Below are 14293 nucleotides of genomic sequence, written 5' to 3'. Positions count from 1 at the left end.
CGGAATGCTTTTAAATTAAATATTAATTATAATCGTAATCACTAATTCGATTGTGTTTTTAAGTGTCAATTTAATGATAAGTTAATTTCCATTATTAGCAATCACTTACAAGTAGAAGTAAAATAATCATGTTTTTTGAAAGATAAAATCAGAAACAATCGAAAACTATCAAAAATCAATGGTTGCGTTTTTAATTATTCTGATAATTTTTAAATATTTTTGCTTTATATTTATTTTTTTAATTTGCTTTCTAGAAATGCGTTTTTGTACTTTTTACTTGCTAATACGCGGCTTGCTTCGCGACTCCTCATAATTAACGTTTAAAATTTGATGTAAGATAACCAATGCTGGTACTCGCAGTAAAGTGTGAAAAATTTTGCCAAAAGCAATATATAGGGTTTTCCAATAACAAGTGTTATCTATCGCTATCGAGAGATGATTAACGATTTTTTATGGCCGGAATTGGATGGTATTGATCTGGTCAACGTTTATTTTCAACAAGACGGCGCTACGTGTCACACAAGCAACGAAACCATTGATCTTTTACGGGAAAAGTTTCCGGGCCATGTTATCTCTCGAAGAGGTGATTACAATTGGCCACTCAGAAAATGCTGTGTTGTGTGAAACCGTGTTGGATGAGACCCCGAGTCAGTACAAAAACGGGCTTATGTTCCGAAAACTTATTAAAAACAATTTTTTTTTAATTCTATTGTACCTACACAACTTTATTATTATTAAAAATATAAATGTATGGTATGTATAAATGTAAAAAAAAAAATAAAAAATTAAAATATTATTTTAATTCAACACAACTTTAATTTAATAAATTTATTCGTCGTCACTGCTCAGAAAATTTCTGTACTTCTTATTTCTTCTTCATTTTTCTTGATGGTCCAGACTGTTGCTTCATTCAAATTAAGGCTTTTTCCAATGCGAGATGCTTTTTCTCCTTTCGATCCAAGATTTCTTTTTTTACTTCTAAAGAAATAAATTTCCTCTTGGACGTTTTTTTTTATCTTTCCTGGACTGAAACTTAAGGGGTTATATACAGTTAGAATTTTCAAAAAATTATTATTTTTTTCTTAATGTTAAAAATTTATTCTTTCACACACCGCGGCTCGACGCAGACTGCCAACCAGCAGCGTGAAACACTTTTGTTTTCAGGCCATGTAGAAGAAAAGAAATAATTTCCCCAACACTCACTGAGATAGAAATGTATACCATCTTAGTGGCAAGACTGTATCTTTAAGACGGCAAGCTTCGCCGCGGCTGTAGAAGTACAGTACTTTACAAAGGTAGTACAGTACTTTATAGTTGTTGAAGGAGGGATACCTGTATATGTATACTTATATTAATAAATCATTGGCTTTAGCGAGGAAATAGGTTTACATAGACCAAGGAAGGCCAAGTAAGGATTAAAGTCGTTTATTTTAGAATATGAGGAATATTTTTGTATACAAAGAATTGATTATTTCTGGTTGCTTATGCGAAATTAAAAACAAAAATGGCGAGCTAAATATAGAAATACATATACATGTCTATATGTACATAAATTTCATACAATTCAAAGTTATAAATGCGTTCCTTGTATATTATGGCTAATTGCAGCATTTCATCAAAGCTAAGCGTTGCGTATAGAGTTCGGTTCTGTCTGAACTTAAACACTTATTATCCTGTTTAAATATTGAACATTTTTTATTTTTTCCATTGAAAAGTTGCACTATGAAGCGGAAGGAATAAATATACATATGTGTGCACATACATACATATGTATATATTGAAAAGTAGTGTCACAGCGAAGTTGTCGACTATTTTTTCAGAATGTTTAAGAAAATTAATATGGTAATACCTATTACCAGTTCCAGTATATACATACATATGTATATGTATGTAAGTAGTATTTGTTAAAGATATTTAAATACTCATTAGAGTGTAACGGGTTAACCGCAGTCCGTGCAACTGAAAATAACGGATAACTGTAACTAAAGGGGCATGAAAAGTGAATTGTAATTAAGCAGATTCAACGGGATATGTATGCCCTACCCTCGTTACACACACACACACATACATATCTATACATAGTTGTATGTTTTCTATTAATTAAATATTACGGTAGGTTCGGGTTTGTTTACATTTTAGAGAAAAACATACATAGCCACTCACATACGATTATATGTATACAAAAACAAAAAGAAATAAATACACATTGCTGCAACAACACCAAAAGAGAAAACTGAAACATTTCACTAACAGCAACAGCGTCGTCGGGCCCCCACGAAGGCAACGTGTTTTGCGGCCGAAACTTCTCAACAATTTTGTTTTGCTTTCATCTTCGCTTGCTTCGAAACGATACCAATAACCTGTTGACTAAATACTATACAAATCGTGTTGCTATGTTGCGCAACATTTTTCGTGCACTGCAGGTAGCCGCAATTTAAGCAACATGTTGCTGTAGCTTACTTAACCTCGTGTCTTTTTTGTTTTTGTTGTGGGCTCTTTGTTTTCACACATTTCTGCTTTCGGCTTCGCTTCTGCTGTTGCTGGCGCGTTGGAGCTCAGCCATCGGATGTTTTTCGTATTGGCATGCCGTATTGTGCTCCCTATCGTGTAAATTGTTTCAGTTTTACTTTGCCGTTCATGTAGAATGAGTCGTCGCGTAGGGGGCGGCACGTTTGAGTAAAAAAATATTAGCCACGTTGGAGATTAACAGAAAGCGAATCTAACGCTTTGTTGGTTTTTTGCGATTTTTAGGTTGGCGTTAAGTTAAAATATGTTATACAAAAACAAATTATAATTCGCTGTTATGGTTGAGGCTGGTCGACCGGAAGTATCGTATGATTTTGTTTCGACAAAAACCTGTTAAATTTCGAAGTGCATTCGTTATAGTTACAGTTCCAATAGCGAAATACGCACCAGTGCAACCTTTGTTGATGTCGTCGAAACAAAATTCGCGGGAACAACGGTGTAAACCACTAGGTGGTGTGTTTTTTGTTCTTTGCCAAACATGTGCATACGTAGCGCCATGCATAGTAATATGTACATATGTATGTATGTATGTGCATAGTCAGTGCTTCACATGTGCATAAACATAATTGCAATATGTGTGCATATAAGTATGTACATACACAGTTATAGAAAAGTGCATCAAGGTTTTGACAGCGAATATAGTACATAAATGCGGCGGAATGTGTGACTGAAATATTTCCACTCTTATTTGACGCAAATATTTTAGCAGAACAATCATAATCAAAATTTCGTAAACACTTCATTGCTGCGCACGGCGATGGTCGCGTTGTTTGTGGGGGCGCGTCTGTTGACTTCGTGTTTTTTTTTTAGTTTTGTTTGTATTTTTGAAATGTGGTGTAAATATTTGTATACACAGCTTGATGCGACCGATATGTTCAATTATGCGCATTTGTATTTTTGTGTTTGACGTTTTTGCGTACGCCCTGATCTTTTTTCAAGACAGTAAAGAAGTTCATTCCTCGCAATTTATTTTATTTAATTTTTTTTATATTTTCATTTGATCTCAAAGTTCACTTTGCACTGTGAATAGAAGCCAAGTGCAATGAAGACTGCCAATTCCTTACGCTTATTAAATCGGCCTTTGGAACATGCATATGTATATGTGTGTATGTGTAAGTATGCACATATGTAATAAATTTTGACAGACACACACACATACATGTGCAAAAATGTGTGCATTGACTACATAATATGCACAATATTCTCAAAAAGATATGACCATATGTGAGTGGGGATGTCAAAATGTGCCTTGTAGGAATAATTAAAAAGCAAATGCAAGCCGGCATACGTAGTTGAGTGGATTTGTGTGGATTACGAATGCCATTCGGTTGGTGCTGGGTGCGAATAAAATGAAAATATGTTCATATTGCACTTATTATTAAGTTTTGAAAGTCAAAATGGCAATGCGACTTAATGCAAGTGAAGTTGGCTGTAAAAAATCTGTACATTCTACAGGAAATAAATCAAAAGTTTGGAAAATATGGTTTAACAAAATAAGTGCTTGCATTATTTATTTGAAAAATTAATTTAATAAGCGTTAAATAGCAATGCGAAATCTGTAAAATAGGGGAATTCGTGCAAACAAATGTAACAGATGGTTTTTGAAAGGAGTTGCTAAAGGGTGAAAATAAACGCCAATTACATAGATGTAAAAACAGCTGTGCATGTAATTATCCGAGTAGTGAAACAAGCATTAATTTTTCATTGATATCAGAGTTGTGAATTTTATTTTTTTTTTATTTTTTTTTTATTATTGAAACGTTATAAACATTTAAATACATTTCATTCTTTTACATCTAGTTCATAACTATCAAGTAATATTACACTGCACAACAGCATTTCTGATGATTGGGTTATGATACATGTTTTTAGTCCAATTTTTAATGACAATTTCAAATCTGTAACTGAAGTTCCTGTATGAGCTCTATATGACTCTATATGACACATTTGACTTTTTGTAATAAAACACTATAGATTTAAAGATTATTTTATTTTATTGCCTTCTTAAGTTTAAAAAAAATGTCTTTTATATGATTTCCTTGCTGAAGTTGAAGGCGTAGAACTGTTGTTAATGCTCCAACAATAGTCGGCCATCATGTGTGTGTTCCAGTAACCTTGATAGCGTTCCTCCATCGTACGAAGGTCCTGGTGGAATCGCTCGCCCTATTCTTCGCTGAGATTCCCAAGATTGGCTGGAAAATAGTCCAGATGGTTGTGAAGAAAGTGTAACTTAATGTTCATATTACATCCAACCCTTTGGAAGTGACCCATTAGTTGTTCGACGTGCTGATAATAGTCAGACCTTTTCTTATTTCCTAAGAAATTTTGAACAAGCTAAACAAACTCATTCCATGCCATTTTCTCAATCACTGCGATAGTGTCTATGAAATTTGAGTCTTTTATTAACGACCTTATCTGTGGCCCGTCAAAAATACCCGCTTTTATCTTTTCGGCACTCAATTTTGGAAACTTTTTTGACAGAAAAAGAAAACAATTTCCATTTTTCTCAAGAGCTTTAACAAATTGTTTTATAAGCCCCAGTTTTATATGTAACGGAGGTAAAATTATACGATCCCTTGATACTAAAGGTGGGTTTATCACATTCTGTTGTCCTGGTACTAACGATTTCCGAGCAGGTCAATCTTTTTTAATCCAATGTTGATTTTTAGCTCTACTATCCCATAAGCAAAGAAAACAGGGAAACTTTGTGTAACCACCTTGTTGGCCTAAAAGAAAGTTTACCATTTTTAAATCGACACATATGACCCAATTGTGTTCCGCATATTTAATTTTGTTTAAAACCAGAGCAATAGTTGTATATTCTGCTTTTACTTTAGTAGAATTTGCAATAGGCAATGAGCCCAATTTGTTCCCATTGTGTAAGAGAACACATTTTAAACTCCGTTTTGATGAATCTATAAATAAACGCCACTCACTAGAAACGTAATTTTGTAATCCCATTGCCGCCATTAAACCAGGACATTTTTACAAAATACAAAGTCATGTTCTTCAGCAAAATATTTAAGGAAAGTTTGTTCTCTTCTGCGATAGTAAGAAACTTTAGTTTCTTTTGGGACTAAGTTTCTTTCTTTTGATCTAGATGCCAAAATTTCTGAACCAGTCTTTGACAGTCCCAGATCTCTAATGAGGTCGTTTAAATCATCTCGGTTAAATGGTTTTGGTGTTCCCAGGTCACAATCAAAGTCACTATCGCTATTGTCTGTTTTTGTCTTAAAATGTAAAGGTTCTGTGAAGCACCAGGTTAAGGTTTAGATGACATCGTAGGGCTCAAAACACGTCTATGTGCCGATCGTATGGAAGGATATTCCCATTTGCCTCGATTTTTTCGGTTAATGCCAGTTATTTTTACCATACAAAAATAACAGTGGTCGTGGTGGTTCACAGGTTCAATCCAGATCATAGCAGTTTCGTATCTAAATTTATTCCTTTTCTTATTCGTCCACAAACGTAGAAACTCAACGCCCGTTTTGCATACCTTCTGTGGAATTCGAGGCTTATTTTTCATTTCCATTAGGTGACCGAAGTAATTTTTGTACGCCTCATTTACGAACGATGTCACATTCAAACGGTTTTCTTGAAACATATACTCTCTGCAAATAAAACAAAAACTGTTCCAGTCATTTATACAAACTCGTCTTGACGATGCCATAACAAATAATATTAAGAAAACTTAATATTTGTTTAAATATTCGTCAATTAACACTGAAATATAGACATTTTTTTTTGATAGCTATAACTCGTAAACAAGAGCTGCTACAAAAAAAAATGAGGGTATATTTAGAATCAGCGTTGTCAAATTAGTAAACATCAAGTATCAAAAGTCATTCATCAGACAAAAAGTGCGTTTTTGTTTTTTTGTGTTATTTTATTAAATTCGACAGTATTTATAGGAAATACGTGTATGTATAACTGGAAGACAGCTGACAGAAATTTCCATGTATTTGTTAGTCATCAAAATTTCTGGAACAAGATCATTTGGTTGTTTTTCGTTTAAGTCTCCGGCATTGGTCATCTAAATTGGCAAGTCGCCCAACCTCCGGATTAGTATGTTTTTCGAGACTTTCGGCATGAGCTACAGCGTAATGTTTGACAACTTCTGACACTAATGACATATTGAGGTCACGATGTAAATTAGTGTTCCTCACATACCATGGTGCGTTTACTGCGTTTTTTAGAAACTTGTGTTGAAATCGTTGTATTTTTCCGATATGAGTTTGTTTGGCACAGCCCCATAGCTGTATACCATAAGTCCACACAGGTTTAAATTTTTTTTTTTTGTCGCGTACACCCTTTTTGGATGTTTGGCCGAGCTCCTCCTCCTATTCGTGGTGTGCGTCTTGACGTTGTTCCACAAATGGAGGGACCTACAGTTTTAAGTCGACTCCGAACGGCAGATATTTTTATGAGGAGCTTTTTCATGGCAGAAATACACTCGGAGGTTTGCCATTGCCTGTCGAGGGGCGACCGCTATTAGAAAAATGTTTTTCTTAATTTGGTGTTTCACCGAGATTCGAACCAACGACCTCTCTGTGAATTCCGAATGGTAATCACGCACCAACCCATTCGGCTACGGCGGCCGCAGGTTTAAATACTTGTTTATAAATTAAAAGTTTGTTTTGTATGGAAAGATGAGGTCTAATTCCACGTGTTTTATTTTAACGTGCTCTATCCAGCATAGTTTGGCATCAAGCGTCATCCCTAAGTACTTCCCCGTATTGGAGTATGGAATTTTCGTGCCAGAAATAAAGGGTTTTTCAATAAAGGCGGGTAGATGTTCAAATGGAATAAAACAAGCTGTGTGTGAGTTATTGACAAAATTATTTTTTTATTTGAAAGGCGCCTATATGCCATTAAGTGTGGAAGATGACATCATTCAAATGCCCGCCTCGTCTTCTTACGGTGGAACGGATCCGAGTGGTCCAATTTTAAATGACTCTTCCGCATAGATCCGGCTGAATTTGAGCGATGGCCTGTGTTATGTTCACCTTTAGAGCATCGGTCGATTGTGGTTTATTTGCATAGACCTGAGACTTCAAGAAACCCCACAGGAAAAAGTCTAGCGGGGTCAAATCGCATGACCTTGGTGGCCAATGCACATCACCACTGCGAGAGATAACCTTACCCTCAAATCGTAGCGCCGTCCTGCTAGAACCACATGCCGTGGTTCACACCAAACGGTAACTTTTTGAGGATGCATTATCACCTGGTGAACCTCGTGTGGATTGGTGTCGTCCCATATACGGCAATTTTGTTTGTTAACACAGCCATTCATCCAAAAATGCGCCTTGTCACTAAAGATGATTTTTCGCCCAAAACTGGGGTTCTCTTCCAAACGATTCGAAGCCCAGTCAGCGAACAAACGGCATTGTCTATGGTCATCAACTTTGAGCTCCTGGGTCAGTTGGATCTTGTACGCTGTACACTTTCACGACCGCGGCAATGTTCTCGGCTGATCTTGCGTTCCTTGAACGAACGGGTGTTGGCTGATTGTTTACTGACCCGGTCGTCTCAAATTTGGCCACCAAACGTTGAAGAGTCGACTTTGAAGGGCTACCACGTCTACCGAAAAATGGGCGCAATGCGCGCAACGTTTGCGTTAATGAACACTCATTTTGATAATAAAGTTTTATCATTTGAACGTGCTGTTCAATCGTGTAACTTGCCATGATGATTTGGCATAAACAACCGAATAATAAACAAAAGATTTGACAGATGTCACCAAAACTAAATGGCTGCCACAGAGCGCCAAAATCGACCCGCGCCAATTGAAAAACCCTTTATATACAGGATGATATTGAATTTTTTTGTTTGTAAAATCCACATGAAGTGACTTGGCTTCATTACGTTTTATACGCCACTTTGTAGTCCATTCGGTGATTTTGTTAAAACATCTTCCTGAAGTTTGCGAGTGGACTGTGTCTCATCGTCTCCAATTGCTAAAATGCACGTTTCGTCAGCAAAGGTAGCTATAGTGCTAGTCTCAGGTGTGAAAAGCACGTAAAGTATAGGGCCAAGGATACTGCCTTGTGGAGCCCCGGCTTTAATTCGCTTTAGGCTTGAATAAGAGCTATCGCACTTGATCCTGAAATATCTGTTATTTAGATACGAAGTAAATAGGTCCGAAAACTCCCTTGGAAGCAAGATTTTAATTTTATGGAGTAGTCCGTCATGCCATACTTTGTCGAAGGCCTGAGCAACATCGGGAAATATGGAAGAGCACACTTTTTTTCTTTTCGATTGCTTCTTCTATCACATTTGTGATCCTATCCACTTGTTCGATTGTTGAGTGCTTTGCTTGAAATCCGAACTGGTGCGTAGGAATAAGGCGTTTAACCGCTGCAGAATTATTTTTTCGAGTAGTTTGAACATTATAGGTAGCAAGGTGATCGGACGGTATGATGACACTTCGTGAGGACTTTTGCCAGGTTTTGGTATCATTATTACCTCTGAAATTTTCCAGTACGTTGGCACATATTTTAGCTTAAGGCATGCATTTATAATTTTTGTTAGCTTAATCAATGTTTTTTGAGTAATATTATTTAAGGTTTCAGCGGTGATAAGATCGATGCCGGGTGCTTTTTTAGATTTCAGGAGATTTATTTTACGCTTTATCTCTGCAGGCAAAGACAAACAGAACTGGTTTTCAGCTTGATGAATATCTGTAAGCAATGGTGCATGATGTGCTTCATGAGGCTTAAATGTTTTTTCTAAGTGATCAGCAAATCACTTCCGTTTTTTCAATATCGCTCTAAGCCCACAAGCCATTGGGTTTTTTCATTGGAGGGTTTTGTATACTTGGTCTTTTCAGGTATTTTGTAGATTTCCATAGGGAGTAGTCAGTACTTTTTTCCGCTGTTAGTTCCTGTATATAGTGATTGAAGGATACATTTTTCAGTTTATTCATTTCTTCTCTTAAATGTTGAGTCATTTTATTTAACAAAGTTTTTTGCGATGGTTGTGAAAAATGCAAAAAAAAAATAATGCTTCATTTCTCAAATTTAAGGCTGATAAAAAATTCTATAAAATGCCTAATAAAATGTTAATTCATTAATTCTGAAAAGGTGCAATAATAATAATAAAAATTTTAATAGCTAATATAACAAAACGTGTAATCTATTTGCTCCGGCAATAACTTTTCTAACCCAAAGCTTAACCCTTGTTGTTGGTGTTAAAGTGGTTGAGTATTTCCACAGAAATAATCCTAATTAGTGACCAGCACCGTTTTACTACCACCGTTCTCGTATAATGATGTTGTTTTTGTTTTTTTTTTGTTTCTATTTTTGTTTTTTTGTTGCTCTAAGTGAAACCCATTTAGTGAGGTCCAAGTATAGCAGCAAATTTTTAAACTCGATGTCTGAGATCTCATTAATTTGCTGCAGGAAAGGCTTATCAAAGGAGCGGAGTCGTGCCCTAGCTAGCTCTGGACATTCACATAAGTAGTGGAAAAGACTTTTTCGCACCTTCCGCTTGACATCTCCTGCAGATAGGATTGAAGGGTAGATTGAGTCTAGCTGCATGATCCCCTACTTTTCAATGGCCTGTAAGGGTTGCAGTGATGCGTGAAATGTTTGGTCAAGAGCGTCCTAACAGATCATTCGTCCTTTGGATTTTGTATGAGGGCCATGTGTTTTTTGTTGTAATACATGTTGTTAATTGCTTCCACCTTCTTTCGGCTAAAGCAGGATAGTGTGAAGCAATGGATGCTTTTAATGCGTTGAGTGGGGTGGAGACTGCCACCGCCTCTGCTATTTCTAGTGTCGAGCCTTTTCTTGCTAGCTCATCCGCTATCTCATTACCGCGTATGTTCCTGTGACCAGGAACCCATATCAGATTGATTTCAAGCCAATGACTAAGCATTTCCAGCTCCTCTCTATACACTGTAAGACTTTTGGATGAATTGGAGTTGGAGTCCAAGGCCTTTATAGCTGTTTGACTGTCTGAGAAGATAGCTACTCTTGCACCAACTTCCTTGGAGAGTTTTAATAATTTGCATGCTTCTCTGTTCGCTAACAGTTCTGCCTGGAACACGCTGGCAAAGTCAGGAAGACAAATTGATTGGGATAGGTTGAGCGGCTCCGAATGTAAGCCAGCTTCCACGCCACAGTTCATCTTAGAACCGTCGGCATAGATTTCGATATCGTATCTTCCAATCACCTTCCCTTTGCTCCATTCGGCTCTCGGTGGAAAACGTACCGTAAAGCCTTTCTTGAAGTTTAGATCGGGAACTGTGTAGTCTGATCTGTTTTTGATGAGAAAAAAACGGCTAGTGAGTACTGTTTGTATTCTATGCTCCTCTCAATCGCACTTACAACCTCATGAAGAGCTGTCTCTGTGGATTTTCCGTTGAGGTAGGCATGTTGAGATGGTGAAATCGTTGTGTCTGTAATCTTCTCCCTGAGATATACATCCAACAATCGCTCGAGAGTTTTGAGAATAAAGGAGGATAAGCTGATGGGTCTGAAATCTTTCACAGCTTTTCGAAAGCTTAACCCTTAATGTCAACTATGAATTTTTTCCGCGAAATAAAATTAGTTAATTAGTTAATAGTTTTTTAGTGCTTGCAACATTCTTAATCCAATAATTGATGGTTTTAGGAGTAATTTGAAACTATTTATGTTAATGCCAAAAAAAAAAAGAAATGTCTTGTAAGTACATTCAAATTTTATTAAGTTAAAATTTTCAAAATTACTAAGTTGCTCGATAAGTTTTGCGGTTCGCTAAGAAAAACAGATTTTATGGCTTGAAATACACGTTTTTATTCGGTATAGTCTCCCTGAACATCACTACACTTGTGTTTCAACGAGATTCCAATTTATGAATTCCATCCCCGAGGTGAGAAAGTCTGAAACGGCTGCAAAATACGATTCCACAGCTGTTATGACCTCATCATTTGATGAAAAAGGCTTGCATTTTTATAGGTATGGAAGGAGATGGAAGTCGACCTATAGTTCATGGGTTTAGCCTTTGTCAATCAGCTCTTGGGACACAGTGCATTGTCCTGGTGAAAAAGTGTTTTTTTTCTTTTACAGACTGGGTCTGTTTTCACGAACTTTTTCTTTCAGCTTATGTAAAAGATGACAATAGTATTCAGAATTTACTGTTTTACTTGTTTGCAAGTAATTCACAAGCAAAATTCCGTTCGCATCCCAAAATACTGGTACTAACACCTTCTTGGTTGATTTCTGGACACGAACTTGTTTCGGAGTCGGAGAACCAGATTCACACCACTCTTTAGCTTCAAGTTTTGATTTAGGATTTTGGTGATAGACTCAAGTCTTATGCATAGTGAAAAATTGATACACAAAATCCTCTGTATTTCTTCGAAAACGCTCTAAATGTTGCTGATAAAGTCGCATTCGAATATTTTTTGTTCCATCTCATCTTTAGCGAATGCGGTATCCAGCGGCGAATGCCTGCACACAGCTTTCTGAAACTCCATACGTCAGCCAAAATATTGCTTACTCTGCCCAAGGAGATGTCTAGGACTTCTACTAAATCCCTTCCAGTCACTCGAAGATTTTCACATAAGATATCCTGTATTTTTTCTGCGATTTCTTGTGTTGCTGCTGTTTTCGGACTCATTGGTTCTCGGACTCATTCGGACTCGTCAAGGTTTGTACAACCACGTTGAAATTCAGCAACCCATCTTTCTGAAAACTAAATGATGATGGGGAAAATTCCTTACACAATTTCAACACTCTTTCATAAGTTTCCTTTGCTTTTAAATCTTTCCAAAAATAAGAATTCAATCACTGCTCGATACTCGATTTTTTTCATTGTAGAAAATATTGTGACACGTCGATATTAAATGGCCTGTAAACAATGAATGAATTACGCTCATATGAAAAGTAAACCAACATAATAAAAAAAAAACAAAAAATAAAAATTAAGGGTAGTAGCAACGCCCACTCTTATCGAACTGCAAAACTTATCGAATACCGAAATATTGAAATTTTTTTTGCATTAAACTGGAAAAATTAATGCATTATTTTTTTACATTAAAATTTAAAATAATTAATGCATTTTTCACCACTCTGGTGCCTATGTAGCGAAGAAAATGATTAAATTTCGTGTGTAAAAACTTAAGGGGGGGAAACCGGTTTAAGAGGCCGAAATTTTTGTGTTTTTCGGGAATTTTTTTAACAAGGAAGGAATAATCAGAAATTGTTTAAACTTTAAGGGTATTTTACTCATATTTTCAAGTACACTTTTAAATTTTTTCAAGCTATTTCCGCCAGATATAGTGTCGTTAGAGCGTGTGGTCCATGGACAATCGCCATCCGAGTATCTGGGGCATTTTGGGCATTTCTGAAGTTGTAATTTTTCTCTGTAATCAACAAATTCTTTTTTTCATTCACGACATGCTTCCTAAGAATATGAACCTAATTTTGATAATATTGAAAATTGCATGTTTTTGAGGCGCTTGAACACAATGTAATTTTTTCATACCATATTTTTCCAACTATTTTGCTTAAAAAAAATATTTTTTATGATAATTTAATCCCAGAATTAGGTTCATATGATTAAGGATTAAATAAAGAATACTCCGAAAAAAAATTATAACGAATGGTCTATAACTTTTTGAGCTAGAGTGTCCACCAGTTAAAAAAAGTAGTTTCGAGAAAAAACGTCGTTCTACCTGTAACTAACGCGCGCTACGGTGCGGAACCGACGGGGAGTCTCTTAAGTGCTCATAGAATCCGGAATAATGCGAATTTCGCTTTAAAATTTTTACCAGATATTCTTGAGTAGTTATACTAACAATTTATGCAATAAAAAAAATTAGATTTTTTGATAAGTCTAAACTGTGCTCCCCCGTAATTCAGCCGACACGCTGGGGCGAAAAAAAATTGACAGCAGCCCATTGAATATAAGAACTTTTATATAAAGCAAAATCCGGCAATAGATTTTTGAATTTTTAGGTAGGTGAAATGGTTGAAATCCCACGTCAAGTAGCACTAATGCCCGAATTCTGTAAGCAGTCTCAAGTCACTAATTGAGACTTTTCGTGGTGAAATTTGATTTTGAGACTAGTTGCAATTCAGTAAGCAATCTCACGTCACAAAACGAAAAAATTGGAAGAGGAATTAATTACCGATTCAAGTAAAAGGTTTATAAAACAGAAATTAAAAACGTTATTTTGTATGAGCTTAGTAATATTCTTATTTTTTATGTTTTTGATGAAGAATTTCGCTTGACAAATGAGTTTAATAAATTCCATTACATATGGAATCGATAAGGGAATTTTTGCTCAACTTTTTGATTGTCTCTATTTATTTTCACCATGATATTTGGTGAAATTCTTGTGACTTTCTCTTACTGAATAGCAAAATCGTCTCAAGTCACAAAAATAGTCACTAATTTATAATCTCAATTTTAGTGACTTGAGATGAGATTCGCACGCCGTTTTGATACCATTATGAGACCTCCAACAGGCAGATATCTACAGCCAGCCAGAGCTGTTGATGTAATGGAGTGACTTTTGACTTTTTACTTTACAAACAATTTTTTATCTTAATAAAATTTCGTGCCATTTGATGTTGTGTTGTAGTGCCAAAAGAAATGCGTAAATCGTTGTTATAATATACGTAACGGCCGTTAATCTTAAAACCCTTAGAAAAAGCAAGTCAATCAATTTTTTTTTCTCGAATCCTAAGAAACTTAAAAGCTATTTTTTTACAATTTATTTATTATTATTTATTATTTATTTTATTTTTATTTTTTTACAAAGAACCTCATTCATTTG

At 35.8% G+C, this 14293-nt stretch overlaps 1 protein-coding gene across 3 annotated transcripts in view; it reads left to right on the top strand.

Annotated features, from left to right (window-relative positions):
- Nucleotides 1-2618: 2618 nt before the first annotated feature.
- The window catches only part of LOC129245639 (uncharacterized), a 98999-nt gene continuing 87324 nt past the window's right edge, over nt 2619-14293 (top strand). The window contains exon 1 of one of the 3 annotated variants that reach the window (XM_054883937.1): nt 2619-2751. The gene's annotated coding sequence lies outside the window, so the exon portion shown is untranslated. Of the gene's footprint in view, nt 2752-2806; nt 2980-14293 lie in introns of those variants that run through there. The other 2 variants (XM_054883935.1, XM_054883936.1) reach the window with 2 other exon arrangements.

Source organism: Anastrepha obliqua, chromosome 4, assembly GCF_027943255.1.
Source record: "Anastrepha obliqua isolate idAnaObli1 chromosome 4, idAnaObli1_1.0, whole genome shotgun sequence".
In the NCBI taxonomy this organism is placed as follows: domain Eukaryota; kingdom Metazoa; phylum Arthropoda; class Insecta; order Diptera; family Tephritidae; genus Anastrepha; species Anastrepha obliqua.
Note: the sequence above shows the minus strand (reverse complement) of the source record. Positions and strands in the feature narration are given on the sequence as shown.